We start from the raw sequence: 14,451 nt of genomic DNA, 5'->3' as shown, positions 1-14,451 counted from the left end.
ATATAAACAATAGAAAATTTTTGTCTTAAAGATGGGGAGATGGTTAATGACGTTAGTAGTGAAAATTAAAAATAATTATCAGTAAACTTATTGATACAACATAATTTAGTGCAACAAAAAACACATGATAAATAGATATGAAACAATTCAGCAGATACTGCACAGAGATACTGCACAAAGTAAAACTGTGAGCGTCGTATATGAGGCTCCTGGTATAAATGTCTGGTGGTGATGTTCTTTAATTTAGATTTTTAAATAAATTAAATAAATTTAGAATTTAATTTAAAAAAAAATTAGGCTAATTCATGCGCACGATTTTCTATTTCATTCCCTCGATTTGCTAAAACGTGTACACTATTTATACATCAAGAGAACGAATTAGTAAATTGTGCATACAATTTAGCACATCAATGAAATGTAAAAGTAATCGTGCACGTTTTAGTACATAGAGGGAACGAATTAGTAAATCATGGACATGATTTCTTTCTTTTTCTTGCATGTCATGATCAGGGCTCTGTGCTCACTATCAGAGGATAAACCTAAACAATAAAGCAATTACCAAAGAACCATAATTTTTGAGCTTCTCAGAAGAAAAACATTCATAAAGCGTAAAGATATGAAAAATGAACAATATAGAGATTTCTAGCATCTCTCTTGTATTATTTGTCCCACCCGAAAAAACAAAGTTTTTTAAGAAAATGAGCATATCGACTTTCTCAGAAGAATCTGTGATCTCTGATTACTGACTGTGGAGAAGACTCTTTCAGACAGTGCTGAGGAGGCAGAGTTAGGTGCTGGACAGCTGATAGAGAAGAGGAAGAGGGTGCTTCTTACCCCAGCAGCAGAAGACAGGCTCTTCTAAGGGAAGGACAGGAGGCTTGATGCATTGTTTTGCTGTAGAACAAGGCTCCTTCTCAGCACCTGTTCTTCTTCAGAAAAGAGTTCCTCTAGTGTAGAGTCAGACACTCAGACTTCTTGCAAACTGGAATCTTTTAATAACATTTAGCATATTATTGTAGCCATGTTCATTGTTTTTATTATAACACATGGCAAGCTTATGAGAAAATTGTTAAACGTGTTCTTCCTCCTCTTCTTCATCCTGGACCTGCACTGTCAACATCCTTCTCTGAGCTGAAAGGGAGGATCATCTTGTTAATGTTGCTCATGTATGTTCACAACCAGTCAAAAATCTGGAATCTTTTCTTTATGGTTTTCAAGAGAAGTCTCTTCTACTCACCAAGGCTAGATTAATTTGATAAAAAAAAAAAAAAATTAAATTGTAAAAAAAAAAAAAAAAGAAACCAGAAAGAAAGAAAGAAATAACAGTTTTCATACTCTTTTTTTGAATATACTTAAACATATTTATTGAAATAATTATGAGGCAAAGCTGAATTTTTCAGTAACTTTACTCCAGTCTTCAGTATCACATGATCTTTTTCATATACTGATTGGGAAACATTGCTGATTATCACAAATCAGTGCATTTACATGCACCCAATCGCATTATTGCCGCTAAGATCAAAGTGTGCTTCTGCTCATGACATACATGATGTGAATCACATCTGCAGTTAGCTTACTACGGTTGTTAGTTCCACTGAACTCTATTGGTAAAGAAGGAACTTGTGACCAAAGTTGGTTTTAGGGAAACGCACCCCATATTAGAAATGATGGGGAAGAAAACTTAGCATTTCTGAAAGTTGAATTTTTTTCTTCATTATTATTTTATAAAACACAAAGTTCAAAACATTGAAAAAAAGGTAATCTTTTGTAAAATTACAAAAGTCTTCTCTACCACTGGTTTTCAATTTTATGCATTCTTGCTATTAGCCAACCCCCCCCCCCCCCCCCCCCCCCAAATAAAATAAATAAATAAAATAAATAATAAATAAATATAACTGTAGTGTAGACAAAATGTTTGGGCAGCACAACTGTTTCCAACACTGATAATAATCAGAAAATTGTATTGAGCAGTAAATCATCATATTAGAATGATTTCTGAAGATCATGTGACACTGAAGACTGGAGTAATTAATGCTGCAAATTTAGCTGTGCATTATAGAAATAAATTAAACTTTTAAAATATATTTAAAACTTTTGACCAGTTGTGTACATTGGCACATTTAAATGAAAACTCAACTTGTAATAAACAAAGCACACATTCTCAAAGAACTTACATTCTGGTGATTACTTCCTTCCCTCACTGCTGTCAGTTCCCTTCAGTCATTCCCAGACCTCCTTGTTTTTAATCTTTCCCTCAAATCTACAGAAACAAACATCATTTTACAGACAATTTGGATAAGTCACGAATTGCAATAGTTATATAACTATAATCACAATGCTAAATTATATATTTATATAATTGTAAATATATATTGAATCGGCACACAATTATCGGGATAGTATTGAATTGGCAGATTAGCATATCATCCCAGCCCTAGTTACTACAGTCAAAACAATGAAACTCTCTTCAAGAGTGCACAATAACTGATATTTAAAACTGTTAAAAGAAAAGGCTCAAAATATTGCACAAATATAATACACAACAATATCTCTTCCTTTGGTGTTTTGAATATTTCTATGAGTAATGCTACACGCTGTGACTTTGTGTTGCGTCAAGTGCATCATTCTGCGCACTGGTTGTGTTTACGTGCTGCACGCTGTATAGGAGCCATACCCTTTCGTATTATAATATATTAGCACAATGAAAGATTCTTGTTCTGTCCCATCTATCACATGTTGCTGCCTTCATTACTGTGCTATAAATTTAAAAGAAATGTATTTTACACACACATACATTATACACACACACACACACACACAAATATATATATAGACGGTTTCAACGGCAACAACATAAACAAATGTTACTGCGCATGCGCGCTTTTGTGGACCTAACCTAACCGGTAGACTTCCAAATAGAATCAATAACAACAGCAAAGTCCCTCTAGAGTAGATATTTTTTGATAACAAACAAAATATGTTTGCTGCGTGGATCAGGCGGACTTGATGAAAATGCAAATTAATTCTTTGCCAGCAGGAGATGTTTTAAAGCATAGACATAAAGCGCGAGAAATATAGGTTTCCCCAGTAACAGCTGTATACAAAGCAGAGCTACGCTCACACGCTGCGAGCAGGCATATAACATGCAAGTCTTCCTTCAGAAATACAGCGATATAAAAACACCTGTGCCTCGTTTTGATATTTAAACATATAAATGTTAGGAATTATTAAACGTGCAGTACGTAACGTTACTCATGTTTATTCAACGAAGCCTTTTTGAAAATCGATCAGTTTTAAAATTGTTGCGAGTCTCCAAAAATAAATAAATGTATGGGAAACATCCCGCAGCACTACCACCTGAGCCCAACTTTAGACTACTCATCACCTTGACTTTAACTGCGTTTGTAGAAGGCACTGCAGCCAGACCGATATACACAACACAGACTGGAAGTTAACTTAGGTCCAGGCGCGTGCATCCGATGAAACTGTCTAATATATGTATATATATATATATATCAGTTTGAGACCAAAGGTTTGGACACACCTTCTCATTTAAAGAGTTTTCTTTATTTTCATGACTATGAAAATTGTAGATTCACACTGAAGGCATCAAAACTATGAATTAACACATGTGGAATTATATATGGAATTATATACAGAACAAAAAAGTGTGAAACAACTGAAAATATGTCATATTGTAGGTTCTTCAAAGTAGCCACCTTTTGCTTTGATTACTGCTTTGCACACTCTTGACATTCTCTTGATGAGCTTCAAGAGGTAGTCACCTGAAATGGTCTTCCAACAGTCTTGAAGGAGTTCCCCGAGAGATGCTTAGCACTTGTTGGCCCTTTTGCCTTCTGTCTGCGGTCCAGCTCACCCTTAAACCATCTCGATTGGGTTAAGGTCCGGTGACTGTGGAGGCCAGGTCATCTGGCGCAGCACCCCATCACTCTCCTTCTTGGTCAAATAGCCCTTGATGCCTTCAGTGTGACTCTACAGTTTTCATAGTCATGAAAATAAAGAAAACTCTTTGAATGAGAAGGTGTGTCCAAACTTTTGGTCTTTACTGTAAAATATATATTTTACAGTTTTATATATATATATATATATATATATATACATACACACACACACACACACACACACATATACACACACACTTTTGCACATCCTGTCATACCGGTGACTGGGTGTTACTGCAATAGACTTTGCAGCATTAAGGTTAACGATTAATCGATTATTTGATCATTCATTTAAACGACGATCGATCATGGAAATGATTGAAAATTGACATCCCTACACAGAAGTATAGAAAATTCTACATTGATTTAAAAATTTTTTTGCAAAAAACGACACTGATATCGGATCAGAATTACTGTCTCTTGTCATAGTGACAGCCAATCACATTAGTTCCCTTTCAGTCGGTCACATTCGATGTTACGAATGGGATCTCGCTCCGAGAGCCCAATCACCTTCGAGTGGTACAAAACGAGCCAATGGTACACAAAGTACCTTGGTCTGCGGAATTTGCATCGCGAGCTCCGCCCCGCAGAGCGGGTATATAAGGAGCAACGCGAGCAACTCGCATTCAAGCTTTCGCTTCGGAGCCGAGCACATCGCTTGCTGCAATCACCGGAGTGTTTACAAGCAAGAGCTGGTGTTGGTGTGACGGCGCGATTCAGCGGTTTGTCTGGGTTTCCTGCGACAGCTCCCGCGTTCCCCTGAGCGCTTCAACACCTCTAAAAGAGACAAATTTCTCTCACAAAAGAGATACGGGCCGATTTGCGTCTTTTTAAAGATGTCATTTCGCCCGTGTGTTTCTGGGTGCGGTCGATATATCGCTCCTCGTGACGGTCACGATCGCTGTGTCACGTGTCTGGGCTTCCAGCACGCTGAGACTGCGTTCGTGGATGGCTCATGTTCTCAATGCGGGGACATGACCATCTCGGCGTTGAGATCGAGACTCGATTACCTTAAAAGGTATAGAGTCCCCTCTGCCACACCCCGTTCTAGCTCTTCTTCTCGTAAGAGAGCTACTTCAGCTGGTGGCAAGGGTGATCTGAGGGTTACCGTGTGGGCTTCCCTGACGAGCGAACCTCCTCGGACCACACCCCCCTCACATACGCCGCAGCCAGTCGAGTTCCCGGATGAGTTTGCTGGACCCTCTCAGGCTCCTGACATCTCATTCGGGGCTCGCGAAGAGGACCGTATGTCGATCGCCGCATCACAAGGCGGGCTTGAGTCCTCGGGAGATGAGGGTTCGGCTGCGTTGCCTCCCTCGGGAGTGCCAGCGTTGTCCGAGTCTGATCCCGAGCTGACGGCCGTGCTTTCCCGGGCAGCGGAGAGCATCGGGCTTGAGTGGAATCCTCCACCCTGTCCCGAGCGCTGGAGGCTGGATGATTGGTTCCTGGGGGCTGCTCATGCGGATCGCCAGCACCCCCCTCTGGTTCCTTTCTTCCCGGAAGTGCACCAGGAAGTAACTAGTTCATGGAAGGCACCTTTAACTGCCCGAAACCGTTCTGGTTCTTCCTCCGCCTTCACTGCCCTCGATGGCGGGGCGGCCAAGGGGTATGCTGGGATTCCCCCGGTGGAGCGTTCTGTTGCGATGCAACTGTGTCCACAGAGCGCCTCCGCTTGGCGTGGTGGTCCCAAGCTGCCCTCCAAGGCCTGTAAGTTCTCATCCACGCTTGTGGCCAAGGCTTACAGAGCTGCGGGCCAGGCCGCTTCTGCCCTGCATGCCATGGCCTCACTTCAGGTCTATCAGGCCAAGCTGCTCCAGCAGCTGCACGAGGGCAGTGCTGACCCAGGGGTTTTTCAGGAGGCGCGCACTGCTACCGACCTCGCTCTCCGGGCGACGAAGGTCACTGCGCGCTCCTTGGGTCAGGTGATGTCCACTTTGGTGGTCCAGGAGCGCCACCTATGGCTGAACCTGGCAGACATGAGGGAGTCTGATCGGGCTCAGCTCCTCAACTCCCCGGTCTCCCAGGATGGCCTCTTCGGCGACGCGGTAGAGAGCTTTGCCCAGCAGTTCTCTGCCGCCCAGAAGCAGTCTGAGGCCATCAGACACATCTTGCCCCGGCGGCCCACTGCTGCTTCCACCCCGCCGCCGGCGCATCCTCAGCCTGCTCGTCGCTGAGGGCGCCCCCCTGCGGCCTCCTCCACTCCCGCTCGGCCACAGCAGCAGCCTTCACCCCGGCCGCAGCGAGGAGATGGCCGCAGAAGGGCGGCGCAACCTGTCTCTGCCCCTAAACCTGCCAAACGCCAGGCCAAGCGGCGTTCCTGAGACAGGCGACCCAGAGTTGGAGACGTCAGCTCATCAGGAGATGGTAGCAGGACCACTCCTTCCCCCGGAGGAGGGCCGGGGGAGAATCCTTTGTTCTCGTTTTCTTTTTGTTCCCAAACCTTCACTAAAAGAGCTGTTTCCTCTACCTCCGGGTTCCAAGAGGCCACGAACGACAGCTGGCGACGTGCTTCCTCGCCGCTCTCGTTCCCCTCTCCCCTTGCCAGTTTCCGTGCAAAGACGGCTCAAGAACGCTTCGCCTTCTCATGCCCTCTTTGCCACTTGGAGTCAGACGAGTGCCCGCACTCCGCCCCCGCTAAGGGACGCTATGCCTCCCATGCCGGGGCTGTCTGCTCCACCACGCTGCCCCACTGTGGGTACGCCTGTAGTCCCCTTGACCCCGCTGGTTCGGTTCCTGGGAGCCTGGCTAGAGCTCCCCAGGCCTTCCCGCTGGCTCATCCGGACTCTCAGGCTCGGCTACGCGATTCAGTTCGCCCGGCGTCCCCCCAGGTTTCGGGGTGTCCACGCGACGATGGTGGGCAAAGATGCCCCTGTCATGCGCGTGGAGGTCGCGACCCTGCTGGCAAAGGGTGCGATAGAGCCGGTCCCTCCAGCCGACATGAAGCCCGGCTTTTACAGCCCTTACTTCATAGTACCCAAGAAGACAGGTGGGTTACGGCCAATCCTGGACCTGCGTGCCTTGAACCGAGCTCTGCACAGACTCCCGTTCAAGATGCTAACGCCCAAGCGCATTTTCTAATGCATTCGTCCGATGGATTGGTTTGCAGCGATCGACCTGAAGGACGCGTACTTTCATGTCTCCATTCTTCCTTGACCCAGACCGTTTCTTCGGTTTGCTTTCGAGGGGCAGGCATATCAGTACAAGGTTCTCCCATTCGGGTTAGCCCTGTCTCCCCGCGTCTTTACGAAGGTCGCGGAGGGAGCCCTGGCTCCTCTCAGGGAACAAGGTTCAACTACCTCGACGACTGGCTGATCCTAGCTCACTCTCGAGAGCTGTTGTGCGAGCACAGGGATCTGGTGCTCAGACACCTCGCCCGACTGGGTCTTCAGGTCAACTGGGAAAAGAGCAAACTCTCCCCTGTGCAGAGGATCTCTTTTCTCGGTATGGAAATAGAATCGGTCGCCATGTTCGCGCAGCTTACAAAAGAGCGCGCGCAGTCACTGCTGAATTGCCTCAGACAATTCGAGGGCAAGAGAGCGGTTCCACTGAAACTGTTTCAGAGGCTCCTGGGGCATATGGCGTCCGCGGCGGCAGTCATACCGCTCTGGCTTCTCCATATGAGACCGCTTCAGCACTGGCTTCACGACCGAGTCCCGAGATGGGCATGGCAACAGGGCACGCTACGAGTGGCCATCACTCCGGCCTGCCGCCGATACCTCCCCCTGTGGTTGGACCCATCGTTTCTACGGGCCGGTGTGCCCCTAGAACCGGTGTCCAGGCATGTTGTTGTGTCAACAGATGCCTCTGCCACGGGCTGGGGTGCCATGTGCAACGGGCATGCTGCGTCAGGCTCCTGGACAGGACCCCGACTTCAGTGGCATGTCAATTGCCTCGAGTTGCTAGCAGTACGTCTTGCTCTGCACCGCTTCAGGGCCCTGCTAAAGGACAAGCGCGTTCTGGTCCGTACGGACAACACTGCGACCGTAGCGTACATCAACCGTCAAGGTGGTCTGCGCTCCCGCCGCATGTCACAACTCGCTCGCCATCTCCTCCTGTGGAGTCACAAGCATCTGAGGTCGCTTCATGCCATTCACATTCCAGGCAGGCTCAATCGTGCAGCCAACGAGCTCTCACGACAGCAGTCTCGCCCCGGGGAATGGAGACTCCACCCCCAGTCGGCTCAGCTGATTTGGGAACACTTCGGAGACGCTCAGGTAGACCTGTTTGCCTCTCCAGAAAATTCCCACTGCCAGTTGTTTTACTCCCTGACCGAGGACACCCTCGGCACGGGCGCCCTGGCACACAGCTGGCCGCTGGGCCTGCGCAAGTATGCGTTTCCCCCAGTGAGCCTTCTTGCACAGACGTTGTGCAAGATCAGGGAGGACGAGGAGCAGGTCCTCATGGTTGCGCCTTTTTGGCCCGGCCGGACCTGGTTCCCCAAACTTGTACTCCTCGCGACAGCCCCTCCCTGGCCAATTCCTTTGAGGAAGGACCTTCTTTCTCAGAGACGGGGCACCCTCTGGCACCCACGTCCCGATCTGTGGAACCTACATGTGTGGGTTCTGGACGGGTCACGGAAGGTTTAGGTACCTTGCCATCACAGGTGGTAGCTACCATCACTTCAGCTAGAGCCATGTCCACCAGACATGCCTATGCTTTGAAGTGGAACCTCTTCGTCACTTGGTGTTCTTCACGGTGTGAGGACCCCTGGAGATGCCCGGTTGGGTCAGTGCTTTCCTTTCTTCAAGAGGGGTTGGAACGAAGGCTGTCTCCTTCCACCCTCAAGGTTTATGTGGCTGCCATTTCGGCTCACCATGACCCTGTTGAAGGTAAGTCTCTTGGAAGGCACGATCTGATCATCAGGTTCCTGAGAGGAGCAAGGAGGCTCAATCCGCCTCGCCCTCAGCAAGTCCCCTCTTGGGACCTCGCAGTGGTTCTATCAGCACTGCAGAGAGCTCCCTTCGAACCCTTGCTCTCAGTAGAGCTAAAGTGTTTATCTTTGAAAACTGCGCTCCTGACGGCTTTGGCTTCAGTCAAGAGGGTCGGGGACCTGCAGGCATTTTCAGTTGACGAAGCGTGCCTGGAATTCGGGCCGGCTAACTCTCACGTTATCTTGAGACCCCGGCCTGGGTACGTGCCCAAAGTTCCCACCACTCCTTTTAGGGATCAGGTGGTGAACTTGCAAGCGCTGCCCCTGGAGGAGGCAGACCCAGCCCTGGCGCTGCTCTGTCCAGTACGTGCGCTCCGCACCTATGTGGACAGAACTCAGTGCCTTAGGACCTCAGACCAGCTCTTTGTCTGTTACGGAGGCCAGCAGAAGGGAAAGGCTGTCTCCAAGCAGAGGTTATCCCACTGGGTAGTGGATTCTATTGTCCTGGCTTATCAGGCTCGAGACCTGCCATGCCCCCTAGGGGTGAGACCTCACTCAACTAGGAGCGTAGCTTCCTCCTGGGCGCTGGCACATGGCGCCTCACTAGCAGACATCAGTAGAGCTGCGGGCTGGGCGACACCTAACACATTCGCGAGATTTTATAATCTCCGTGTAGAGCCCGTGTCCTCCCGGGTACTCGCCCCTTCGGGCCAGTAAGGACCTGCTCGGTGTCAATCCGCTTGCTGCGCCATTCCACTCCGCGGACTGGATGCGTGCGCTATTCCCCTCAGGTGAGTTCCTCAGTCAGAACCCTGGGTTCCTCCAGCACTGTTTATGTCCAACACTTGTGTACATGCCCCTTGGTCAGCCATGTGTGGGACTAGGTGCCTCCATGTGTCGTGATTCCCCTTCTGGGTAATCCCACGTGTGTATGTCCACAGTAAGTCTCTCCGCAGCATGTGTCTTTCCCTTGGCAAGCCCCTTGCCAGCTCTGTCGTTGAAACTTCCACCCTGCGGGCTGGGTACCTCAGAGTTCTTACGTATCACCACCTTGGTAGATACCTGCTTTCTGTAAGTCCTCCCACGGGCAGGCAGCCTGCTAGCATATGTCCAGCTGGAATATGCTACCCAGTGTATTCTGTGCGAGATATAGGCCCTCACTCGTGCTGGCCTCACGACAGGGTGCTATCACTCACACGGGTCGCTGGAAGACAGCCATGTGGCGTTTTGTAAGGGACCCCATTCGTAACGTCGAACGTGACCGACTGAAAGGGAACGTCTTGGTAACGTATGTAACCCTCGTTCCCTGAAGGAGGGAACGGAGACGTTACGTCCCCTTGCCACATCGCTGTTCCGCTGAACGGCCGGGTCACTGGCTCGGCTCCTCAGCGAAGACTTGAATGCGAGTTGCTCGCGTTGCTCCTTATATACTGATATACTTATATATCAAAGACTGCTTTTGAGCTAATTAACCAAACAGAGCATTTATTTATTAAATTGAAAGAGAAAACCTACAAAAATACAAAACACTACTCCTTTTTGATGGCATTTAACGTTATATCAGTTAAAATCTATGAATAAAAGTAGATTTATAGGACTTACCTTTCCTCCGTGTCCGTCCGCTGGAAGTTGACCGTTACAAAATGACGGGCACGCGCACATCGCGCACTTCACTCAGAAAGTGACGTGCACTGCTAGTTTAAGGTTTAAATGTTAATTTGTCCCGTACTCTCTTTCATTAACAAACATTATCACCATTTGCTAAGTAAATTGTTTATTTTATTGTTCTTAAACTGATGGCATATATATATATATATATATATATATATATATATATATATATATATATATATATATATATATATATAATTATTTTAACATGCTTGATTAATTTTTTTGTATATTTCCCAAAGAATATGCTGTTCAAATGGTATCTTAATAATAATAATAATACATCTAGTGCAATAATATTAAAAGTTATCTGAAGACCAGCTGACCACGTCGCTACAACATCCCCAATGGGACTAACTAGCGACGTCTTTTGAGTACGTGCCCACAACGTTTCTGGGAAGTTAGCCAAGATTTTAAAAAATGGAACTTTACCACGACGTCCTCACAACGTTGCCATAAAGTAATGTCGCGCTGACCAAATGACGACTAACTGGCGACGTCCTCACAACGTTCTGTGTTTGCTGGGCGGCCATTCTGTGATTCTCCAGATCACACAGATGGCCAGTCTGCCCCTGCTGCCCACTGCTCCGGGTGTGTGTTCACAGTGTGTGTGGGTGTGTGCTCTTCGGATGGGTTAAATGCAGAACACAAATTCTGAGTATGGGTCACCATACTTGGCTGAATGTCACGTCACTTTCAAATAATGAAGGAATAGCCCATATCTGTCCATGAAAAGGCTTTTGAGTTGTCCAATTACTTATGGCACTTTAAAAAGGCAGGATGTAAATTTTGAAGCGTTGTAATTCCTTAATCCAGTTGTGATGATAATACCATCAAATTAAAGCTCAGAGTGTGCACTTTAAGCCCATATTCATTATATAACTGTAACCTGAATATGTTTGGGTCAACAGCTAAAATAATAAAAACTTTGCCTGTGTCCAAATATATATGAATCTACAGTAACTGTATCACATGGGCTTTGTTTATTTGACACTTTTGCACTTTTTTTTATCTTCAAAATGGTTATTACGCACTGCCATTGAATAAACAAGCTGCATGTCAACCAGAGCTTCACAGGTCTCGACACCCAGATTCAAAACTCAGAAGTAGTGAAAAGTTGTGATTTTAAACTTACTTTGTTCTTCTGTCCCTGAGAATGCACCCATTTTTGTCAAATTTGGTTTTGTTCTATATTTAGCTAAATGACACAGAAGATAATTCATGAATAGAATTTGTAGAGCATCAAAGAGCACAAACTAAATCCTAATGTTTTACTCCAGGGACTGGTTGCATAAACTCTTTAGACTAGTCTTAAAAAGTTAGTCACCTACTCTTTTCTCTTCAAGACTGTTCGTGACTTTTTTTTAATTCAGTTATGAAAAGGTCGATTGTTTATACAAACAATAATACTTCTTTGTGTTGTAGGAAAAGTAAGATCAGTTCTAACATGGCTTAAGTTGCACCTGGCCCCAGATCTTCTTGAATTATGCCATTATTGTTGCACATCTGGGAAAACTGAAAGCCAAATCATACACATTTTGAGGTTATGAACACCTATATGTCTTACCCTTATTTCGGCTTTGGTAAATGAAGGAAAAGACAACACCCATTGTGATCACCATGATAATAGCACAGATGATGGCTAAAATAACTGGTAGAATGCAATTCTCATCTGTTTGTGGAAATCATAATTGCAAGAACATAATAAATGATCGTAATTCAGATTCATCATCAGAACTGGTGCTCTTTTGGCTAACTTCATTTTTCACAGTGCAGGTAAAGACTGAATCAAGCTTCTCCTCCTTTCTGAAGTGAAGTTCTTGCCCAGAGTCTTGTGTCAAATTAGATCCAGTCCATTCAGAGGTTGTGTGGAACGGAGATGAAACTGAGCAGAATAATGTATTTGATTCTGTAATATTGTTCAGTATACAGGTCACATTAGGTTCCTGCACAGCATCTGATGGAAACATGGAGAATACGGGAAAAATACTTCTTTATAAAAACACGCTCAGGCTAAATAGCATGGCTACTAGAAGCTGAAATGTTTTAAACAAATACCAACTAGTAGACCTGCTGGGCTTAAGATAATTAATGACATTTATTTAGTGTAAAATTCTCAACAATGCCCATTATGTTTTGTTGCATTCTATTGTCATACATAGTCCAGCTTGATATTATTATTAATAGTAGTAGTAATACTATTATTAGTATTATTGTAGTTGCTTATTTTGCATTGTTTAAAAAATTGACTTCTTGGAAAGACTAGAAATACTTTTATTGTTTAAACCATGCGTATACCATCACAATGTGATTCTTTACATTCATCCACAGAACATGGCAGCATCTCAGGCTCTTGAAAAACCAGCATAGTTGGTACAGTATTTGTATGCTAGTTTCCTTAAATAGCTTAACCAGCAGGATTTTCTTGATTATCCAACTTCGCCAGCTGTGGTTTAATGACAAAAAGCATGATAATGCGGATATGCCAGCCATATTGATGTCTTGTTTTCATTCTCCATTACAAAAAGCCACTTACCAATCACTTGAACTTCATTTTCAGAATTTTGCAGCTTTCCATCGATCTGTATTGCAGACCTATAAATGCCACTGTCCTGTCTGGTCATGCGGAAAAGCTGGAGCTGCCCAGTAGTGATTTTGGAGCTCTGATCTTCCCCTGAATTGACCATAATCTTGAAATTCAATCAAATCATGTTCAGCCACCTTGTTTCCATTGAATGTCCACAAAATGTCTTCAGGAATCCCTTGCATATTTGGATTTAGAGTCACACTCTTCCCATTCTCAACAAACATGACAGAACTTACAGCATCTGAATAACATTTATAAAGTGGGGCAAGGTTAAACATCTAAAACATACTCATCTAAAACATCTAAAAGTTAACAGCAACAATTTTTTTTTGGTTTACGGTGAAAACGATAACCTCAATGCAACAGTGTATTAGCTGGTTTCCTAACAGGTCTAACACTTTGGCTGCTACCTCAGCATTGTCTTTAACATTAGGAGACTTCAGCGAAGAGATTGATTTGTGGAGACAGTCTAATTCATTGTTTGCTTAACCTGGACATCTTCTGATGCACTTGAGGAACCCATAATGATAAGAACAGATTATTGAAAATAAATAAACAGCATTACTTACTGAATCTTGATAATATGACACAGACGAAAAGATTAAATACTTCCCCAAGGGTTTTCATTTTCTTTCACTTTCGTACCGTCTCAGCTGTTTCAGGTAAAACCGGTCCACTCACCCTCAGGGGATCTGTAGTGAGGCTTTTGTGTAGTTGTATCAGTCTGAATGAATGGGTGGACTGTATGTAGACGGGCCTGACTGACAGTTTTACCTCTGACTGCATTATTGTAAGTTGCCACACCAGAACTTCCTCAATGGAAAAGGTGACAGACATTCATCTGTTTATATAAGCTCCTGCATTATTGTAAGTTGCCACACCAGAACTTTCTCAATGGAAAAGGTGACATTCATCTGTTTATATAAGCTCCATACTGGCTGTTAAAGGGATAGTTCCCTCAAAAATGTATATTGAGTTACTACTTAACCTTAAATTGTTTATTTCTTCTGTTGAACCCAATAGAAGATATTTAGGAGAATATTCCTAGCCCAACAGTTGATGGTCCCCACAGACAAAACATTACATTATACATTATGAACAAACAGTCATAAACACGAAGACAACAGAGCCAGTATCAAAGTTGGAAGGAAAATGCATTTACATTGTGTACAAATAAGTAAATTTATTTACATGGTACCAGTAAAAGTCAAGACCCTATATTAGTCAGAGACTCAAATCTGGTTACTTTATGGGAAAATGATGACCATTCAGCTACAGCTTTACAAACATAATTAATTTGACAAGTTATTTTTCTTAAGCAAAGGCTCAACATTTATAACAAACATAAAAGCACCTTCATG

The 14,451-nt window shown here is 44.8% G+C and overlaps 1 long non-coding RNA gene across 1 annotated transcript; it reads right to left on the bottom strand.

Annotated features, from left to right (window-relative positions):
* Positions 1-406: 406 nt before the first annotated feature.
* Positions 407-4,016, bottom strand: LOC127964728 (uncharacterized). Its single transcript, XR_008155127.1, has 3 exons — positions 3,786-4,016; positions 2,175-2,260; positions 407-1,131 (listed from the first exon to the last, which is right to left on the bottom strand). It is a non-coding gene; the product is annotated as an uncharacterized LOC127964728 (long non-coding RNA).
* Positions 4,017-14,451: the final 10,435 nt, after the last annotated feature.

This window comes from Carassius gibelio, chromosome B9 (genome assembly GCF_023724105.1).
Source record: "Carassius gibelio isolate Cgi1373 ecotype wild population from Czech Republic chromosome B9, carGib1.2-hapl.c, whole genome shotgun sequence".
NCBI classification, from domain to species: Eukaryota; Metazoa; Chordata; class Actinopteri; order Cypriniformes; family Cyprinidae; genus Carassius; species Carassius gibelio.
Note: the sequence above shows the minus strand (reverse complement) of the source record. Positions and strands in the feature narration are given on the sequence as shown.